Here is a 21,612-nt window from a genome sequence, read left to right on the forward strand (position 1 = left end):
ACTGTCCAGGACAGAGGGGCGATTCAGCCTAATTTTAGTCAGAGATGTGCCCATAAAGCCTCTTTGATTGGAGTGGCATGTGGTGAAAGGGATGGGAGGTTGAGGATAGGAAGAGGGGAATTCTTACGATGACTCATAGACAAAGACATAATTTTCTCGGAGTGACAGAGCAAGAGAGAGAGGGATGAAGGGTCAGGGTCTCAGAAAGACAGAGAGAAGGGCAGACGGGGGAAGACAGTTTCTCTTCACTTCTCCCCTCTTTTTATCTTTCTCGTCTCCACTTCTCTTCTTCCATCTCCTCTCTTATCTCTGTGGTTTTCTCTCTCCGTTACGCATTCTGTCTGTTTCTTGTTTTCCTCTTTTTGTTCTGAAACCATTTCCTTTTCTAAGGTTACAGGAACTCTATGTTTATGGGAGATTCCAATTATAATCTTGTTATGGGTTGGTTTGAGCTTGTGTGTGTATGTACAGTGCCTTCCGAAAGCCTTGTCTTTTTCCACAATTTGCTGTGTTTCAACATGAATTTAAAACGGATTAAATTGAGATTGTGTCACTGGCCTCACACACACACACACACACACACACACACAATAATGTCATAGTGGAATTATGCTTCATCTCTGTGCCTCACACATACAATGATCTGTAGGATCCCACAGTCAAGCAGTGAGCAGTGAAGCACAGAACTGAGGATAGATCAACAACATTGTAGTTACTCCACAATTCTAACCTAATTGACAGAGTGAAAAGAAGAAAGCCTGTACAGAATACAAATATTCAAACACATGCATCCTGTTTGCAATAAGGCACTAAAGTAAAACTTCAAAAAATGTGTTAAAGAAGTGAACTTTATGTCCTGAATACAGTGTTAAGTGTTGTGTTTGGGGCAAATCCAACACAACACATCACTGAGTACCACTCTTCATATTTTCAAGCATTTTGGTGGCTGCATCATGTTCTGGGTATGCTTGTCATCGGCAAGGACTGGGGAGTTTTTTAGATAAAAAATAAATGGAATAGAGCTAAGCACAGGCAAAATCCTAGAGGAAAATCTGGTTCAGTCTGCTTTCCAACAGACACTGGGTGTCACGTCCTGACCATAGAGAGCCCTTGGTTCTCTATGGTGTAGTGGGTCAGGGGGTGACTAGGGGGTGATCTAGTATGTTTATTTCTATGTTGGTGCTAATATGGTTCCCAATTAGAGGCAGCTGTTTATCGTTGCCTCTGATTGGGGATCATATTAAGGTAGTTATTTCCCCACCTGTGTTTTGTGGGATATTGATTGATTGTTAGTGTGTTTGGGCACTACGTCCTCACGGTCTTTGTAAGTTTTGTTATTTTGTTTTGTTAGTTTCACTTAAATAAATATGTGGAACTATACTCACGCCTTGGTCCGATCATTTTCAAGAACGTGACACTGGGAGATAAATTCTCCTTTCAGCAAGACAATAACCTAAAACACAAGTCCAAATATACACTGGGGATGCTTACCAAGATGACATTGAAATGTTCCCGAGTGGCCTAGTTACAGATTTGAATTAAATAGGATTGAAAATTTATGCAAAGACATGAAAATGTCTGTCTAGCAATGAGCAATAACCAACTTACCCTGATTAAGACAGCTTGTTTGTCGAAACGTTGGTTATTAGGTAAAATTATTGCATCTGAGCTCCTAGTGTGCAGCTCTCCATTCATTTTTCAAGTGTTCTACTCCGCTAGCCAGCACCTCTCCTAAACAGGTGTTCTACTCCGCTAGCCAGCACCTCTCATAAACAGGTGTTCTACTCCGCTAGCCAGCACCTCTCCTAAACAGGTGTTCTACTCCGCTAGCCAGCACCTCTCCTAAACAGGTGTTCTACTCCGCTAGCCAGCACCTCTCCTAAACAGGTGTTCTACTCCGCTAGCCAGCACCTCTCCTAAACAGGTGTTCTACTCCGCTAGCCAGCACCTCTCCTAAACAGGTGTTCTACTCCGCTAGCCAGCACCTCGCCTAAACAGGTGTTCTACTCCGCTAGCCAGCACCTCGCCTAAACAGGTGTTCTACTCCGCTAGCCAGCACCTCGCCTAAACAGGTGTTCTACTCCGCTAGCCAGCACCTCGCCTAAACAGGTGTTCTACTCCGCTAGCCAGCACCTCTCCTAAACAGGTGTTCTACTCCGCTAGCCAGCACCTCTCCTAAACAGGTGTTCTACTCCGCTAGCCAGCACCTCTCCTAAACAGGTGTTCTACTCCGCTAGCCAGCACCTCGCCTAAACAGGTGTTCTACTCCGCTAGCCAGCACCTCTCCTAAACAGGTGTTCTACTCCGCTAGCCAGCACCTCTCCTAAACAGGTGTTCTACTCCGCTAGCCAGCACCTCTCATAAACAGGTGTTCTACTCCGCTAGCCAGCACCTCGCCTAAACAGGTGTTCTACTCCGCTAGCCAGCACCTCGCCTAAACAGGTGTTCTACTCCGCTAGCCAGCACCTCTCCTAAACAGGTGTTCTACTCCGCTAGCCAGCACCTCGCCTAAACAGGTGTGCGTTTCTTTCGCCTCTAGATCAATAACCAACTCGACATGGCTTGAAGAATTTAAAAAAGAATGTGCAAATATTGTACAATCCAGTTGTGCAAAGCCCTTAGAGACTTACCCAGAAAGGTTCACAGCTGTAATCACTGCCAAAAGGTGATTCTAACAATGAGATGAGATGTTTCTGTATAACGTTTTCAATACATTTGCAAAATGTCTAAAAACATGTTTTGACTTTGTCATTATGGGGTATTGTGTGGAGATGGGTCAGGAAAACAATCAATGTAATCAGTTTTGAATTCAGGCTGTAACACAACAAAACGTGGAATAAGTCGAGGGTATTGAATACTTTCTGAAGGTGCTGTATATGCAATTGTCAATTACAGAAGGAGACTCTGACTTCTAGTATGATCCTAGAAGGGTTGGATAGGAGCCATCTGTCTGGAGTTGGAACGGGTTCTGCAGAATAGGATAGAATCTCTCTGGGTCATGGTTTAGGTACCGTCCAACAGTCTCGTTTCTGTGGGAAGCGAGGAGGTTGTCTTCAACGTCAAAGTTGGGGAGCGGAGTGAGAATAACAGAATGCAGTAGGAAGAACAGAGCCAGACAGTCATCCGGCCCCTCATTTGCTCCATACGCTGTATTTAAAGAAGTGTGTGACTGTTCACTATGCTATTCAGCTGAAGCATCCAGTTGGGTGAATACATCTGGTTTGTGCTTTCTCTGTCTCCGTCTGGGTCTGTAGCTGAGAAGGACCTAACGATATCATTTGGTAGAATAAATACAGGATTCGTGCATTTCCCAGCTTTAATCGAACACGAGGCTCTCTCATTGACACCCACTGTGCTCTGTAAATGACTTGATTGTTTGAGGTAAGGCATACTAGGCATTCATTTCTCTTATGACTTCAATTTAGTAGTCATAACACTTGATGAGGTTCCTGTTGAATGATTAAACAGGTGCATTTCCTGTGTTTTTCAAGGGTTATTACCCTCTTTCACACACACACAAACACACACACACACACACACACGGACACATGCGAGCGAAAGGGGTGCCACTGACAGAGATTTAATAAAGTAATCCACTCAAATGAATTCCATAAAATCTCCATATTTGCCAGCAGTGTTAATCTTGAACCCCATCTCTAAAATCAGTTTTCCAGATGGCACCCTATTCCCAATTTAGTGCACTACTTTTGAGCAAGGTCCTACCCTATGGGCTCTGGTCAAAAGTAGTGCACTAAACAGGGAATAGGGTGCCATTTGGGACCTAGCCTATGGTTCAATTGTATAATTGGGTTCATTTTATTGGCCTTTGTGTCAGCATTTCTGTAATGTCTAATAATAATCTCAAGTAGACATTATTATGATTAAGGCCTGGAGTGGAAGGCTTTGGTTTGGTTGCTACCCGACTATGCATGAATCCAGACATGACATATGAAACCACACTTTGCGCAGAAACGAAGGGAGAAAGATATGGAAGGAGGGAGGTGAGAAAAGCCGGTAAAAAGGGGAATGGATTCCAAATTTGGCAGGTCTCCTCTAGATGTGTAAGGATAGAGAACAGGGTTGGTAAGTGATGACTGGCGTTTGGTGGTGGTGTTGTAGTAGAGGTAGAATTGGCAGTAGTGGTAGTAGTAGTAGTGGCAGTAGAGGTAGTAGAGGTAGTAGTCTTGGCAGTAGAGGTAGTAGTGGCAGTAGAGGTAGTAGTGGTAGTAGTGGTAGTAGTGACAGTAGAGGTAGTAGTAATAGTAGTGGCAGTAGAGGTAGTAATAGTAGAGGCAGTAGTGGTAGTAGTAGTAGTGGCAGTAGTAGTGGTAATAGTAGTAGTGGCAGTAGCTGTAGTAGTGGCAGTAGTAATAGTAGTGGTAGTAATAGTAGTAGTAGTAGTAGCAGAGGTAGTAATAGTAGAGGCAGTAGTGGTAGTAGTAGAGGCAGTAGTGGTAGTATGGGGCAGTAGTGGTAGTAGTAGTAGAGGCAGTAGTGGTAGTAGTAGTAGAGGGGGTAGTGGTAGTAGTAGAGGTAGTAGTGGTAGTGGTAGCAGTAGAGGTAGTAGTAGAGGCAGTAGTGGTAGTAGTAGAGGCAGTAGTGGTAGTAGTGGTAGTGGTAGTAGTAGAGGCAGTAGTGGTAGTAGTAGAGGCAGTAGTGGTAGTAGTAGTGGTAGTAGTAGAGGCAGTAGTGGTAGTAGTAGAGGCAGTAGTGGTAGTAGTAGATAGTGGTAGTAGTAGAGGCAGTAGTGGTAGTGGTAGAGGTAGTAGTGGTAGTAGTAGAGGCAGTAGTGGTAGTAGTAGAGGTGGTAGTAGTAGAGACAGTAGTGGTAGTAGTGGTAGAGGTAGTAGTAGTGCTTCATAGAGTACTTGTCTAAACCCAGACCTACAATCTACGCTGTCTTGTTTCATCACTGGGAACTAAACTGATGTTGACAACAGCCCCAGATCTCTCCCCTTCTTAAAACCACCCATTATCTTTCAAATAACGCTAATCTTTCCTCTCTCTTTTTTGTCCATTATTATATATTCATGCATTATTATTTCCATTTCTCAATAAAGTATCTATAGTGTGCTATTCTATTTCATTATAAAATGCCCCACTTCTCTCTCTCTCTATAGATTCAGGCGTCCTTTTCCCTCCCTTCTCCTCTTCTCTCTCTCCCTCCCTTCCCCTTCCCTCCCTTCTCCTCTTCTCTCTCTCCCTCCCTTCCCCTTCCCTCCCTTCTCCTCTTCTCTCTCTCCCTCCCTTCCCCTTCCCTCCCTTCCCCTTCCCTCCCTTCTCCTCTTCTCTCTCTCCCTCCCTTCCCCTTCCCTCCCTTCTCCTCTTCTCTCTCTCCCTCCCTTCCCTCCCTTCTCCTCTTCTCTCTCTCCCTCCCTTCCCCTTCCTTCTCTTCTTCTCTCTCTCCCTCCCTTCCACCTTCCCTCCCTTCTCTTCTTCTCTCTCTCCCTCCCTTCCCCTTCCCTCCCTTCTCCTCTTCTCTCTCTCCCTCCCTTCCCCTTCCCTCCCTTCTCCTCTTCTCTCTCTCCCTCCCTTCCCCTTCCCTCCCTTCTCCTCTTCTCTCTCTCCCTCCCTTCCCCTTCCCTCCCTTCTCTTCTTCTCTCTCTCCCTCCCTTCCACCTTCCCTCCCTTCTCTTCTTCTCTCTCTCCCTCCCTTCCACCTTCCCTCCCTTCTCCTCTTCTCTCTCTCCCTCCCTTCCCCTTCCCTCCCTTCTCTTCTTCTCTCTCTCCCTCCCTTCTCCTCTTCTCTCTCCCTCCCTTCCCCTTCCCTCCCTTCTCCTCTTCTCTCCCTTCTCTTCTTCTCTCTCTCCCTCCCTTCCACCTTCCCTCCCTTCTCCTCTTCTCTCTCTCCCTCCCTTCCCCTTCCCTCCCTTCTCTTCTTCTCTCTCTCCCTCCCTTCTCCTCTTCTCTCTCTCCCTCCCTTCCCCTTCCCTCCCTCTCTCCCTCCCTCCCTTCCCTCCCTCTCTCCCTCCCCTTCCCCCCTTCTCCCTCCCTCTCTCCCTCCCTTCCCCTTCCCTCCCTTCTCCTCTTCTCTCTCTCCCTCCCTTCCCCTTCCCTCCCTTCTCCTCTTCTCTCTCTCCCTCCCTTCCCCTTCCCTCCCAGTAGGTTTCGTAATCATGTCCCCTGCCTTTCAATCACTCCTTTCCTGACCCTTCACTCCTTAAATCATAGTAACATATTCTAGACTCCACCCCGACACGTCTGCCTGATCCCCCACTTGACACACACCCTGTCAGTTAGTCTAGCTCCATCTGCAGAATCTAAATCAAACAGGCTTCCTTCATCACACAGACACACACACCACAGGGCAACCAGGGAGAAACCATCACGTCAACCATCAACCCTTACAGCAGCTGCTCTTTAGCTCAGCAGTGTGCTAAAACGACAAACACAGAGGACCAGACTCACTAAGAGTGAACCTGTCTGTGCATAGTTTACACCTGTAAGTCCCAGTGGGGAATACACTAAAAGACTAAGAAAAAAGCTGTACAATTAACAGAGAAGCTAAAATATGAAACAGAAATGACTTCGCCACAAATGGCCCACTTTTCTTCATGGGCCCTGGTCAAAAGTGTTGCACTAAATAGGAATAGGGTAGCATTTGGGATGCAGTCTTTATTTACACCTTACCTTGAGATCTCTTTTCATCTCTTAACCCGTGTTGTATCTTTAATGTTGTATTCCTTTGGAAAACAGCGGGTAAAGACTTTGAGCAGTGGCGACCCGTTATTCAAGGCAGGTGGAGCTGATGTGTCTAGTCGTGTATTTGGGGCAGCTCATGTGTGTAGTTGTGTATTTGGGGCAGCTCATGTGTGTAGTTGTGTATTTGGGGCAGCTGATGTGTGTAGTCGTGTATTTGGGGCAGCTCATGTGTGTAGTCGTGTATTTGGGGCAGCTGATGTGTGTAGTCGTGTATTTGGGGCAGCTCATGTGTGTAGTCGTGTATTTGGGGCAGCTGATGTGTGTAGCCGTGTATTTGGGGCAGCTCATGTGTGTAGCCGTGTATTTGGGGCAGCTGATGTGTGTAGTCGTGTATTTGGGGCAGCTGATGTGTGTAGTCGTGTATTTGGGGCAGCTCATGTGTGTAGTCGTGTATTCGGGGCAGCTGATATGTGTAGCCGTGTATTCGGGGCAGCTGATGTGTGTAGCCGTGTATTTGGGGCAGCTGATGTGTGTAGTCGTGTATTTGGGGCAGCTGATGTGTGTAGTCGTGTATTTGGGGCAGCTGATGTGTGTAGCCGTGTATTTGGGGCAGCTCATGTGTGTAGTCGTGTATTTGGGGCAGCTGATGTGTGTAGTCGTGTATTTGGGGCAGCTGATGTGTGTAGCCGTGTATTTGGGGCAGCTGATGTGTGTAGTCGTGTATTTGGGGCAGCTGATGTGTGTAGTCGTGTATTTGGGGCAGCTCATGTGTGTAGTTGTGTATTTGGGGCAGCTGATGTGTGTAGTCGTGTATTTGGGGCAGCTCATGTGTGTAGTCGTGTATTTGGGGCAGCTCATGTGTGTAGTCGTGTATTTGGGGCAGCTGATGTGTGTAGTCGTGTATTTGGGGCAGCTCATGTGTGTAGTCGTGTATTTGGGGCAGCTCATGTGTGTAGTCGTGTATTTGGGGCAGCTCATGTGTGTAGTCGTGTATTTGGGGCAGCTGATGTGTGTAGTCGTGTATTTGGGGCAGCTGATGTGTGTAGTCGTGTATTTGGGGCAGCTGATGTGTGTAGTCGTGTATTTGGGTCAGCTGATGTGTGTAGTCGTGTATTTGGGGCAGCTCATGTGTGTAGTCGTGTATTTGGGGCAGCTGATGTGTGTAGTCGTGTATTTGGGGCAGCTGATGTGTGTAGTCGTGTATTTGGGTGGCTGCAGTGACTGGCAGTAGGGCCTGAGGCAAAATAACAGGTGCCTTTGGAGCATCTAGCTAGCGCAAAACTGTAGAGCATTTAGCTAGCGTAAAAACACCAGTGTGGAGAATCTAAATTAGCTAGGATAACACTAACGCTGCACAACATTGCACTTCAATAGCTAGCATAAATAACACTGCTCTCCCCAGTGAGCTCTCCTGCTTGGCAGATTGCGAGCACACAGCCCACCTTCCCTAACACAATGACATCTCTCCGGTTTAACGAGAGAAGAGCATGGTTCAGTATCATGAATATGGCCAACACCACTGTCATTACAAAAAAACGGAATAGTGCACAGAAATACATGTAAACAAGGCAATAACGTGAACAAACGATGCTCCCCGGGACTCGCCTCTCTAGTTCTCTAACATATTCATCTATACGTCATTGTGCATATCATCTGTTTTTCTATCCCTCTCTCTATCCCTTTTTTTCCTATTTTTTCCTTGCTGCCATCTTTACAGCCAATCCTCCTTGTGACCTTGTCCCCTTTCTCTCTCCTCCTGTTGATCCCTCCTTCTCGCTCTCTTTTCTCTCTCTTGTCAGACAATCCCTCCCTCCCTCGCTTCATCCATCACCACCTCTCTCTTACCTCTCTCTTTCTCTCGCTCTCCCCCGTTCCTCCCTCCCCCTTACCTCTATGTCTCCCTGCCCTCTCTTAAATCACTCTATCCATCCATCCCTCTGTTAGAACAGCTCAATTAAATCCTGGCTGGCATCAGAGAGAAGGAGATTACATTCTGCTCCGGTATAGCTAGCCCAGGTTAATCATACACTGTACTATACAGCAGTCTGTGTGTGCGTGTGTGTGTGTGTGTGTGTGCGTGCGTGCGTGCGTGCGTGCGTGGTTGTTACAGCAGCTAGGTCTAGGAGTGCCAAACTGCCAGCAGTAGCAATACACTGACTATTGCATTAAACAGTTTGATAATACAACCAGTGGCTGCAGGAGCATGGAGTAGTCTCCTGGGCATTTAGCCTCAGAGCACACGCACACACACACACACACACACACACACACACACACACACACACACACACCTCCCTGCCTATATCTTGATCCATATTGTGTGCTGTCCCGATGGTAACAAGTCATTGTCAGCCGCCGAGCAGTGTCCCCAGTACTGTCCTCATCTCATCTGGGACGAGCTGGAGGTTACTGAGGCATGGCGCGAGGGAGGAGAGGGAGGAGGGTGGAGAGAGAGAGAGAGAGGGGAGAACGAAAGAGGGGGAAGAAGGGGAGAGAGAGAGGCGAGATGGAGGGGGAGAGAGGAGGAGAGGGGGAAGAGAGTGAAGGCAGAGAGAGGGAGTGTTTTCTCTCACACGACATGACAGCGCTCACACCCCAGGAGACTTAAGAAGACACAGCATTTAGTATAGACTGCCTGTTATGTGTTCTATGCCGTCTCATCTGCCTAATGGAGATGTGAGAGCTGGTTGCCATGTTTGGCACATCGCCAGATGTTTGCATCCGTTCACGGGCACACCTGTACAGTCTGTTGTATGGGGAGAGATGCCCGACTGCCACACCCATATTTTCCTTTTCAATGTCTCTCTCTCTCTCTCTCTCTCTCCTCTCTCCTTCCCCTCCCTCCCTCTCTGTCCCATCAGACAGTACTGTAGTTAGTTGAAGGTAGCAAAAGGGAAGGATACAGGAGCTCCCCAGAGGAGCTCCACCCCAGATAACATCCTCTTCCCAGAGAAAGAGAGCGAGGGAGAGGAGAGAGAGAGAGAGAGAGGAGAGAGAGAGGAGAGAGAGAGGAGAGAGAGAGAGAGTCTCTGCAGTAAGACAGCCAGGACAGGAGAGCCTGTATTCACAAAGTAGGAGTGCCGATTGATCAGGTCCTTCCTGTCAATATGATATTATTTATGGAAGTGAAAAACGGATCCTAGATCAGGAGAGCTACCCGCCACGGATTAGACCTCCATCCTCCCAACCACTAGCCCGGTCCCAGATCTATTTGTTCTGTGTAGCCAACTCTTATGGTCATTGTCATGCCATGAACTAGACTGGTCCCAGATGTGTTAGTGCTGTATAACTCCCATATGAACACACACAGATCTGGGACCAGCATGCTACCAGACGAGGGAAAATACCATTACAGCACAACGCAATCACAGCCATGCTTAACACCATCAAACCAGTGAGATATAGGAGAGGCTGGGGGAGGGGAGGACAACAGTGGGGGGGATAGTGGGAAAATATGGCCAAAGTAGCAAGGTAGAGAATGATCGAAGCCAAAAACAGCAGGGTTGACTGGAAAATTGCTAAAAATACTAATTCATTAGAATAAATGTGTAGAGGTATGCACTGTCAAAAGTGCAGGACACAAGTGAAAATAACTGCTAAAATGCCTCACATAGCAAATACTGAAACATAGAATTTTGAAGAAATCAAATGTTTACGTTACATATTTTTGAAAATTGCTAAGTGAGCAAAATAACCCACACTCATTTTCAATGTAAAATAATAAAAAACGTGCAATCACTTATTTTGAATTTGTATCGTTTCACACAATCATCCAAATGTAAAATAAAATCTAGATTTACGCAGATTATCGAAGCATCCGACGATAATATGATTTCCTCCAACGAGGCTCCACAGCAGCATTGCATTCCATTTTAATACCTGAGCCAGACCCTGTTGCATGCTACATGCTATCTGAGTGTTGTACCCAGCAAAAGGTACTAATGACATGCAATAATACTCTTTCCCTATAACATCCATTCAAACTATTCAACGAGATGTCTCCTTCTCTACACTTTCATTTTGTCAATTACACATCATAATTTTCCAATTCATTAAAAGTCAACTATAAAAGGAGATACTACAGTACAAAACCTACAACCACTTCTACTTCAGCATTGAGAGAAATTATGATAAGCACATTTGCCCATTTGAACAATAATCTCAACAGAAATCTTGAAATATTAATACTTTGATAGTTTTATCCAATGACATCACCACTAATATTGCCCTCCAGACACTACTAATATAGTCACAACAACACATGACATTACTCTTCCAGAAATCTGACTCAAATTCATCTCTCCACAGCCACCTCAGACAGGCTAGTAAGGCTACCATCTTGTAAAGCTGTGATTGTAATTGCAGATGTGACCAAGGTGTGATGAAGATATCATCCGGCCACCTCTCCTCCACCCAGCCAGTGTTCTAATTAACCCCTCTCTCATCTTGTATTGTTAACGGCTGTGTTCTTCTCTTACCTCCACAGGTTTAAACGATGGCCTCGGGGATGTTGATCCTTCTTTTCCTCTGGCAACTCCTTGTCCTCCCTTTTTTCTTCCTAGTTCTTCCTTTTCTTCTTCTCTATCAAATTGATTGTGCCCTCTCCTCTCTCTGTTCTGATGCTGCAGTGATTCAAAAACACACCCTCTCTCCCTCTCGCTCAGCCGCTCTCCCTGCCTCCCTCGCGCTCATTGGCTGCCTGCTAGAGGTGAGGTGACATCACCCTTCTTCTGCTCTGCCTCTCCCCTCATCCCTCCCTCTTCTTCTCCTGCCTCGCTCTATTCGCTCACTCTTGTTGGATTCTGACCATTCCTTTATTGTCTTCTTCCCCCCATCGTTCCCTCCCTTCCTCTTTCCATTCCCTCGGTGTACCCCTCCTCCTCCCTACATCCATCCTCTCCTCCCTTCTCTTCTCCGCTGCTGGCCTTATGCATGCAGTCTTTCCAGCTGGATTAGTCTTGCCAGGTTCCAGCAGCCTGCCAATCTGCTCTGCTGCCAGATAGCAGCTCTCTCTCCTTTTCCTATATGCAGCCATGCAGATCAGCTCTAGCAGGCATAACAATACACTTATTAGCATAGTGGTTATAGCCTATGGCCCTACCCACTCTGCTCTACATCTCATTCCCTGCTCACGTCTAAAATGGTATACTATTTCCTACAAAGTGCCCTACTTTTGGCCATAACCCATACGGAATAGGGTACCATTTGAGACGCATACTGTGTCTGTAGGATACGCTCCCTAATTGCAGACTGACACACCCATATGGCCCTGGTCAAAAGTAGTGCACTACATAGGGAATTGTGTGCCATTTTGGACGCATCCTGCATCTCTCTCTCTCTCTCTCTCTCTCTCTGTCTCGCTTCTTCACCATGCTCTGTCTAATAGGCCTATACAGGTGCTTTAAAGGGACAGCCAAATTACCCTTTATATTAATAACGTCTAATGGATTCTGGTTTCTGTCGCTACTAAAAAGGCATCTATTGCAAACTCCTGGTTCAGGAGAATCATTCTACAGCGTGTAGGAAGTCTAGCTCAGACAGATCAATATGGATAATGTCTCTCTTATCTCTGCTCATTTCACTGATAAACAGAATACTTCTCTTCTTCCTACTGGACGTATGGCTCTAGATGTAATCAGGAAAGACCCCTCTCTGTCTCTCTTCCTCACCATGCTCTGTCTAATAGCCCTATGCAGGTGCTTTAATGGGACAGCCAAATGACCCTCTTCTGTTGATAAAGCAATCAAAAGGAAACGTAGTCAGTGTCAGACAACGTTGTTGTGTTATGTAACGTAATTCTATGTGTGGAGAAAAATGTGTTGTCTGTGATCTGTGACTGGGAAGTGTGGCTGAGGGGTGGAGCTGGGAAATGCCATAATTTAAAAAAAATGTTATCATCATTTATTTATTTATTACCTTTATTTAACTAGGCAAGTCAGTTAAGAACAAATTCTTATTTTCAATGACGGCCTAGGAGGAGAATGTTGATTGGAGGATAATAACTCTGAGAACTGCTGATTGGTGGATAATGAGGAAGTGGCTCAGGAAACCTATCTGTGTTGTGACATGATAACAGACAGGTAGAGGGGTGATAACAGTAATACAACCCCGGTGGAATATGGTACTCAATGTCTTAGGGTGGTCTGGAAGGACTGTACATAACTCATCCTCATTTTCACTGATCCTGAAAACTGTGAAGGGAGAGAGCGAGTTGGCTGTATTCTCTGATAAGGGTCTTTGTGACCAAAATCTAAGTTGATCTAAGTGGGCAAAGACGCATTTCTATAGTTTCTTTCTGCAGCCGTCAGGAGATACCAGTGATACAACACCAGGGGACTAAAGAGTCTGACTCTGATACTCGCTGTGATCTGGAGTCTGGGCTGATCAGGACTGGGCAGAACAAACTGGCTTTCACTGATCCTCGCACTTATCTTTTCTGATGGTCTTGTGAATTGTGTCTGCACCTGAACTTTCTCTGAAGCACTGTCTACTCCCCTCCTTCATTGGTCCTGAAAACTGTGAAGAGAGAGGTGAAGACAGAGAGCAAGAGAGAGAGAGACAGAAAGAGATAATGCCATCCGAGTGCAATATTCACGTAACCACACAGAGATTTGAGGATGCCGATATTGTCCAGTCCCATTGAGCTCCATGTTATTTCACTGTGGCACTGATGCCAGTCCAGTCTGAGTGCCAGGCTTCCCATCTGCCAATAGACCCAGTCCCATAGGAAGTGGCAGACAAAGGAGGAAGCAGACAACGGACACAGCGGCGGAGCATGGCAGAGGTGATTGATTACAGTGAGAACACAGATCATGTACGACAGAATCCCAGAGGTTACACAGCCATATTTAGAGATCTGAGGGGAGGCTGGGATTACGATAGCCTGGAGATACAGTAGGCCTGAGGCAAGACATGAGGATGGGACAAGGGCTAAGGCTGAAACCTTACAGAATAGAATTGTAGAATTATAGAATACAAATGTATTATACGTCAAAATGGTTTCTGTTTTTTATTTCTAAAACCCCGGCAGACAGCTAGCTGCAGAGCAGGGGTGGAATTAAGTTTGTGATAGATTAGGCACTAAGGATATTGAGGGAAATGACCTAGCACTATTTGCTGGCACAAATGTGAAACTTCCGTCAGCAGCGAGAGTTGAGATAAGAGTTTTTTTTTTTGTACAGTTCATTTACACAGACGTTTAATCTGAACATTCTCTGTTAAGACCCTGTTGTAAAAATACACAAATATTTAATAATGGACCGTTAGTAACGTTTAGAGAGGCAACCCAGCGGTTCATTCAGAGTGGTTCAAGGAGAATCATTCTACAGCATGTAGGACGTCTAGCTCAGACAGATCAATATGGATAATGTCTCTCTTGTCTCTCTGCTCATTTCACTGATAAACAGAATACTTCTCTTCTTCCTACTGGACGTATGGCTCTAGATGTAATCAGGAAAGACCTTTGAGGTCCATTTCCAGCACAACTCAACCGATAGAGGAGTGAGAAAGCTAATCGAGAAAAACACCAATAGTAATACCTTTTCGTTATCAGATTTTTACTTTGCCTATTATCAAGCTGTGGCCTACTTTCACGGTTCTTATCTACACTGAACAAAAATATTGTAAAGTGTTGATCCCATGTTTCATGAGCTGAAATAAATGTTCCATACACACAAAAACGTATCTCTCAAATGTTGTGCACAAATTTGTTTACATCCCTGTTAGTGAGCATTTGTCCTTTACCAAGATAATTCATCATCCTGACATCCTGATCAAGTAGCTGATTAAACAGCATGATCATTACACATGTGCACCTTGTGCTGGGGAAAATAAAATGCCACTAAAATGTGCAGACTGACACAACACAATGCCACAGATGTCTCAAGTTTTGAGGGAACGTGCAATTGGCGTGCTGACTGCTGGAATGTCCACCAGAGCTGTTGCCAGAGAATTTAATGCTCAGTTCTCTACCATAAGCCACCTCCAACATCGTTTTAGAGAATTTGGCAGTACGTCCAACCAGCCTCACAACCGAAGACCCGCGTAACAATGCCAGCCCAGGACCTTCAAATCCGTTTTTTCACCTGCAGGATCGTCTGAGACCAGCCACTGCAACTGTGGATTTGCACAACCGAAGGATTCCTGCTCAAACTGTCAGAAACCGTCTCATCTGCACTCTCGTCATCCTCACCAGGGTCTTGACCTGACTGCAGTTCGGCGTCGTAACTGACTTCAGTAGGCAATACTCACCTTCAATGGCCACTGCCACGCTGGAGAAATGTGCTCTTCACGGATGAATGCCGGATTCAACTGTACCGGGCAGACAGTGTGTATGGCATCGTGGGGTCGAGCGGTTTGCTGATGTAAACGTTGTGAACAGAGTGCCCCATGGTGGCGGTGGCGTTATGGTATGGGCAGACAAGCTACGGACAATGAATACAATTGCATTTTATCAATGGCAATTTGAATGCACAGCAATACTGTGACGAGATCATGAGGCCCATTGTCGTGCCATTCATCCACAGCAATCACCTCATGTTTCAGCATGATAATGCACGGTCCCATGTCGCAAGAATCCATAGACAATTCCTGGAAGCTGAAAATGTCCCCCTGGATCGACGTGTACGATAGCATGTTCCAGTTCCCGCCAATATCCAGCAACTTCGCACAGCCATTGAAGTGGAATGGGAAAACATTCTACAGGCCACAATCAACAGCCTGATCAACTCTATGTGCAGGAGATATGTCGCTCTGCATGAGGCAAATGGTGGTCACACCAGATACTGACTGGTTTTCTGATCCACGCCCATACCTTTTTTTTTAAAGGTATCTGTGACCAACAGATACACATCTGTATTTCCAGTCATGTGAAATCCTTAGATTAGGGCCTAATGAATTTATTTCAATTGACTGATTTCCTTATATGAATTGTAACCCAGTAAAAAAATGTGAAATTGTTGCATGTTGTGTTTCTATTTGTGTTCAGTGTACATAGTGCCCGTTACTCCACCTGGCTGTCACACAATGCCTCTCATACTATTTTGGTGAGCTAATTGTCTTCTATTTTAATCCATATATCTGATTATCTTCACCTGACCTCATATACCCCTTCTTTCCTACTCTCTTTCTTACCCTCCGTCTCTCTTCCTCCTGTACAGTAAGGATGAGTCAGCTAGCAGAAGAAGGGAAATGTTGATGAAAGAAAGATGAGAAGGGAGGAACGTAGGGAGAGAAGGAAAGAGGGAGTGGGGAAGCAGTATGAATGAACAACTTTCAGTCGAGGGTTGCATGAAAAAGGGACGCGCTGTCAGCAGAAAAGAGAGAGAAAGAGAGCGAATTCCATCAGCTTAAAGAGCAAATGAGACCAACAAAGGTATTGACTAAAACAGAAAGGATACGTGGGCATTGAGAGACAGGAAGAGACAGTAAGAGATAGAGAGGAAGTTTGATCGACAAAGTGATTGAGAAAAGGAGTAGAGGGAGAGAGTATTATGGAAAGTGTGATGGAGGGAGAGTGTGTGTGTGTGGTGTGTGTGTGTGTGTGTGTGTGTGTGTGTGTGTGTGTGTGTGTGTGTGTGTGTGTGTGTGTGGTTTTAGAGAGAGAGCAAGACAAGCCAAAATCGTAACTTTAGATGTTTGTACTTAACTCAATTCTAACTTGAGATGTTGGTGCTTAACTCATGACATCCGTCGATCATGCACTGAGATCAATCAGAGATTTGTATGAAAAGCAGTTCATCAAGTTAGGATTCCAGCCAGAGAAAATAGAAAGAGTGTAAGAGTGCCATGAGGGAGAAAAGGAGAGAGAGGCAGAGCGAGGGGGAAGAGAGAGAGTGTTATACTGCTTTCACATAGGATTTACAGTATTTTGCCTGCAATTTTTCTTTTTTTTATATATGACACCTTTACAAACAGGCTGGTGGTACTAGTGGTGTTCAGATGTGGGTGGGCGTCTATTTTAATACATCCATTGAAAATATACTCCATAAAAAATAAAAACATTGTTCATTCATTTAGGCAGGTCCTAAGAAACATTATAAGACTAATAAAATATATTTTCAAAAGAATAGAATAGCACATTTCGAGTTTAGTTAGGCCTATGTTAAGGTCTGTGCAGCCATGGCTGCGCCATCCAAATGAAATCAATAGTTTGTTATTGATTTAAACAGACGACACCTATCCATTATCAGTCAACACACATATATATTCTATTGGCTAGTAGGAATACAATGTAATATTACAGAATAAAATAAAACAAATATTTTCCCCACACAACTTTTTTTCCCCACATGGCAATGTGTTGAACAGCTGTCATTTTAAATAAAGTTATATTTTGAAACGGGCCCATGTTTTTTTATTTTTTAATCCACGTTTCATCTCTTTCCAACCCTCACTCTGCTTTGTTAGGAAACAGGCGTGGGGTCTTACCTTCATATTTCACAACCTCTGCAGGCATTTGGAGTTGCCTATCGGCGATTGAGCAAAATAAATAGCCTCACACTTGATTTAGGCTACATTACTGCATGCAAAAATGTTTCTGATCACAAATAGATGAGCTATAGCCTACAGACGGTGGGTGATACAGTGAAACAAAATCACATTGATTGATTAGGCAATTTCACAGGCTTTTTGTCAGGAGTAGGCCTAGGCTACTAAGTGAGTGCAAGTGAAGAGCAAAATAGCCTAATTCACTTGTTAAACTACATAACATTGCAAAATGTTCTAATGGCCTACATGAGCCAACTTGGTAAGATGATTATGGGCAGCACTGACCTCAATTTCCCAGCCTATTTGTAGCCTAACCAATATGGTATCCAAATGGAGATTTGGTGAAAACAAACATCTGATATATATTGATTTATCAAGACCCCATACTTGTTAGGGAGGTGACCGAGAACCCAATGGTCACTCTGACAGAGCTCCAAAGTTCTTCTGTGGAGATGGGAGAACCTTCCAGAAGGACAACCGTCTCTGCAGCACTCCACCAATCAGGCCTTTATGGTAGAGTGGCCAGACGGAAGCCACTCCTCAGTAAAAGGCACATGACAGCCCGCTTGGCGTTTACCAAAAGGCACCTAAAGACTCTCAGACCAGGAGAAACAAGATTCTCTGGTCTGATGAAATCAAGATTGAACTCTTTGGCCTGAATGCCAAGCTTCATGTCTGGAGGAAACCTGGCACCATCCCTACGGTGAAGCATGGTGGAGGCAGCATCGTGCTGTGGGAATGTTTTTCAGTGGCAGGGACTGGGAGACTAGTCAGGATCGAGGGAAAGATGAACGGAGCAAAGTACAGAGAGATCCTTGATGAAAATCTGCTCCAGAGCGCTCAGGACCTCAGACTGGAGCGAAGGTTCACCTTCTAACAGGACAACGACCCTAAGTACACAGCCAAGACAACGCAGGAGGGGCTTGGGGACAAGTCTCTGAATGTCCTTGAGTGGCCCAGCCAGAGCCTGGACTTCAACCCGATCTAACATCTCGAGAGACCTGAAAATAGCTGTGCAGCTATCCAACCTGACAGAGCTTTAGAGGATCCATAGAGAAGAATGGGAGAAACTCCCCAAATACATGTGTGCTAAGCTTGTAGCGACATACCCAAGAAGACTCAAGGCTGTAACTGTTGCCAAAGGTCCTTCAACAAAGTACTGAGTAAAGGGTCTAAATACTTATGTAAATGTGATCGTTTTATTTTTTTATACATTTGCAAGCATTTCTTAAAACCTGTTTTTGCTTTGTCATTATGGGGTATTGTTTGTAGATTGATGAGGGAAAAAACTATTTTAATCGATTTTAGAACAAGGCTGTAACGTAACAAAATGTGTTAAAGGTCAAGGGGTCTGAATAGTTTCCGAATGCAGTGCATGCGTCTAATAAATTGGTCTGCACCGCACCACTCCTAGTGATTCAGGGCTAATCTCTATCGCCATCCAGCTAATTACAAGTGACTGGCTAAACGAAAAGACAAAACCTTTTACCACTGAGATGTTAGAGTCCATTTCCCGGTGCTTGACATAAGAGCTCAGCCAAGATAGCATGAAGTAAAAAGACAGCACCGTTTTCCCACCCGAATCTCCTCATTGCCCCCAGCAAAATTAGCCTACATTTAGGCTATTGTTTATATATTTGTATTACACACTATGTTGAGGTAAAAATCGGAGTATAATGCTGTATGGATGTCAACCCCAATACATGTCCATGCCATAATTACCAATCAGCTGCATTACAGTTAAAAACTCCTTTCCCTACCACCGTCAATTTCTGTATGCTAGCTATGCAACCAGCTTAAAAAAGACTCAATCTGACATCTGCAGTGACCCTACAGCAATCACTGTAATCCGGCCTCTGTAGAACTCAGGACGTGAATTCTTCTTGCACTTCGTGGAGCAGAGCAGAGCTGTTGTGAAGGAAGTTGTGAAGGAAGTGAGTTTGTGTTTATACAGGACCTCCCGTCCCCACCTATCGTCAACCAATCATGTCAATGCAGAGCATTGTTACACAATTTGGGAGGCACATGGCTATCTGGGATGGTTGGGCATGGAGCTCCATTTGGCCTCTGCAAACCTCCGGAGGCTCCGTAATTGCGTCACACCCTCCATATGGAGCCTCCGGACAGCACTGATATCTCTACTCAAGGTATCATAAAGATGTATTTTATTTGGGAACTTGCTCTGATAGACTTTCATCAAAGTTCCCCATTTTTGTTGTCAAGGAAGTGAGTTTGTGTCTATACAGGATGTACCGCCCCAATTTAGCCCTCCGCATTGTTACAAAATTTGGGAGGCACACGGCGATGTGGTACAGAGCTTGATTTGGCCTTCGCAAGCCTCCGCAATTGCATCACATCCTCTGTATGGAGCCTCCGGATCGCATTACCAGATCAAGCATAAATTGCCTTTAACAATGCAGAGGGCTCTGCATAGACATGATTCGTTGTCCGGTGCAGACAAATGTATTGGATGCGTATGACAGCTCCCTGAAGCACCAGATGTATGAATGCTCTGACTTCTGCCGAAGCCACATCACAGTAAATTCTGTACAGCCACATCACAGTAAATTCTGTACAGCCACTGCAGACATCGGATTGACAATGCAGAGCCTTTTAAAGCCATTGATTGCCATGAGGAACAAAATATCTTTTGGCAGAAATAAAAGTTTAGGCTTTGATACCGCCAATACCTTCTAGATATAAAGAAAAGGCTGAAAAAGGTTGGCAGTATGATAAAGTTGGCGGATAAACTTCTTAGTATGAAAGGGATTAAAGAAAGAAAGAAGTCGAGAGAAATAGAGTGTTCGAGAGAGAAACTGAAAGAGACAGTGCTACAGATGTAACACTCTTTCGAGAGTCAGTCAGTTCCAAGAGAGGGTGTATGAACTTAGCTGAGCTGTTTTAGCTGTTGTGTTTCTGCTGCTGTGGCTCAGTGCTCTCTCCATTGATTGGGTTAAGGTCATTATGTGGCTGTAAGGTCGCCCAGCTGTCTCGACCCGGCGTTAATCACTCACTAATCGAAGGGAGATGACTGATTTAGTTCTCTCTTACGACCTGGAGTGCTACCCTGTCTGTCTGTCAGATATGATGTCTACATTCCAAATGGCACCCTAACCCCTACATAGTGCACTACTCTAGGATTAGTGCACAGGGCCAGATAAATAAATTATAGGCCCCCGGGGCTTAGTTTTAAAAAATATATTTAACTCTGAATTCCAGCAGCTAAATCATATAGCTATCTTTTGGTATACACACTGTCAATGAATTTCGCCAATGCCATGGTTGCCACTGCTAGACTGATAGCTGCCTTCAGCAGAGTAAACATGTTTGTTTGCTCGTTCTATCTTTGACTGACGTTAGCTAACGTAAGTTAGCTAACCTTACCAAATAAAGAGTGTCTCAATTTGGTAGCCATCTATTCCCGTCCTTGTCTGGAAAACACTCCGTAACTAAAAATAGAATTGTCGATATACAGTAGGTAACTCACTCTGTCGGTCCCATTCGGTTGATACCTTTACCAACAAAGGCATGTTGCCCTACATCCCTTCCAGAAAAAGTAGAAAACCACAACTCTGTCTTTCCAGGAGACGTGCAGTACCAGCAAATCTTCTGCAAGAGGACCAAACAGTTGGTGGTTAAGAAGCCCTACAGCACTTTCGACAGAGTCTTATACAGCTGGCCGTTCACCGCAGACAGGACAAGCCCATCGGCGTAAGCACAACGAGTCTCAGCTTCCCCAGCCCATCATTGCCAGTGTACTGAAGCCGGATTAAGGAATATGGCTGGGTTTACGCAGGCAGCCCAATTCAGACCCGATTGGTCTTTTGACCAATCAGATCAGTTCTGAAAAAGAGCTGATGTGATTAAGACGAATTAGTGGAAAAAAGATCAGAATTGGGTTGTCTGTATGAACACAGCTAGTTATTAGAATCCGGATGTGCTACATTATGGTTGGAGGGAAAACCTACAGGGCGGTAACTCTCCAGGTACAGGGTTGGAGAGCCCTGATGTAGAACCAGCATAAAATAAATGTGGATCTTTTCTATCAATCTTCTAAATGTTTCTGCCCTCATGGATTCACAATATGTATTTATAAAAGCTGTACATGGCTCTGTGGCATAAAAAAGATGCTAGACATTCAGATATCAAATAATGTTTATTTGTCAACATCTAAAATACAGGAGAATGTACACTATGTAATGCTAACTCAAGAGAACTGGGTATTCAACAATGTTATATGGTAAAAGTAACATTAAAAAATATATATATAGTATGAACAGCATAGTACAGTTCAGTGAATCCGAGTGTGTCTCAGGTGTAGAGACACACAAGTGCTGAGAACTGTAGTTACATACTGTTACACCAGATAATGAGAGTTATCCAAATATTTTAGCAGACATCTCGACTATTTCAAGTCTTATCCCATTGATTGAGACAAGTGGGTGTCCACCCCAAAGTTCTGCGTGTCATGATGACAGAGAC

The 21,612-nt window shown here is 44.9% G+C and overlaps 1 protein-coding gene across 3 annotated transcripts in view; it reads right to left on the reverse strand.

Annotated features, from left to right (window-relative positions):
- Window positions 1-11,394, reverse strand: part of l1cama (L1 cell adhesion molecule, paralog a) — a 79,806-nt gene extending 68,412 nt beyond the window's left edge. For all 3 annotated transcript variants that reach the window (XM_082960121.1, XM_082960120.1, XM_082960122.1), the window contains exon 1: window positions 11,121-11,394. The gene's annotated coding sequence lies outside the window, so the exon portion shown is untranslated. The remainder of the gene's footprint in view (window positions 1-11,120) is intronic.
- Between the last annotated feature and the right edge of the window lie 10,218 nt (window positions 11,395-21,612).

The sequence above is a fragment of the Salmo salar genome, chromosome 13 (assembly GCF_965601325.2).
Source record: "Salmo salar chromosome 13, fSalSal1, whole genome shotgun sequence".
NCBI classification, from domain to species: Eukaryota; Metazoa; Chordata; class Actinopteri; order Salmoniformes; family Salmonidae; genus Salmo; species Salmo salar.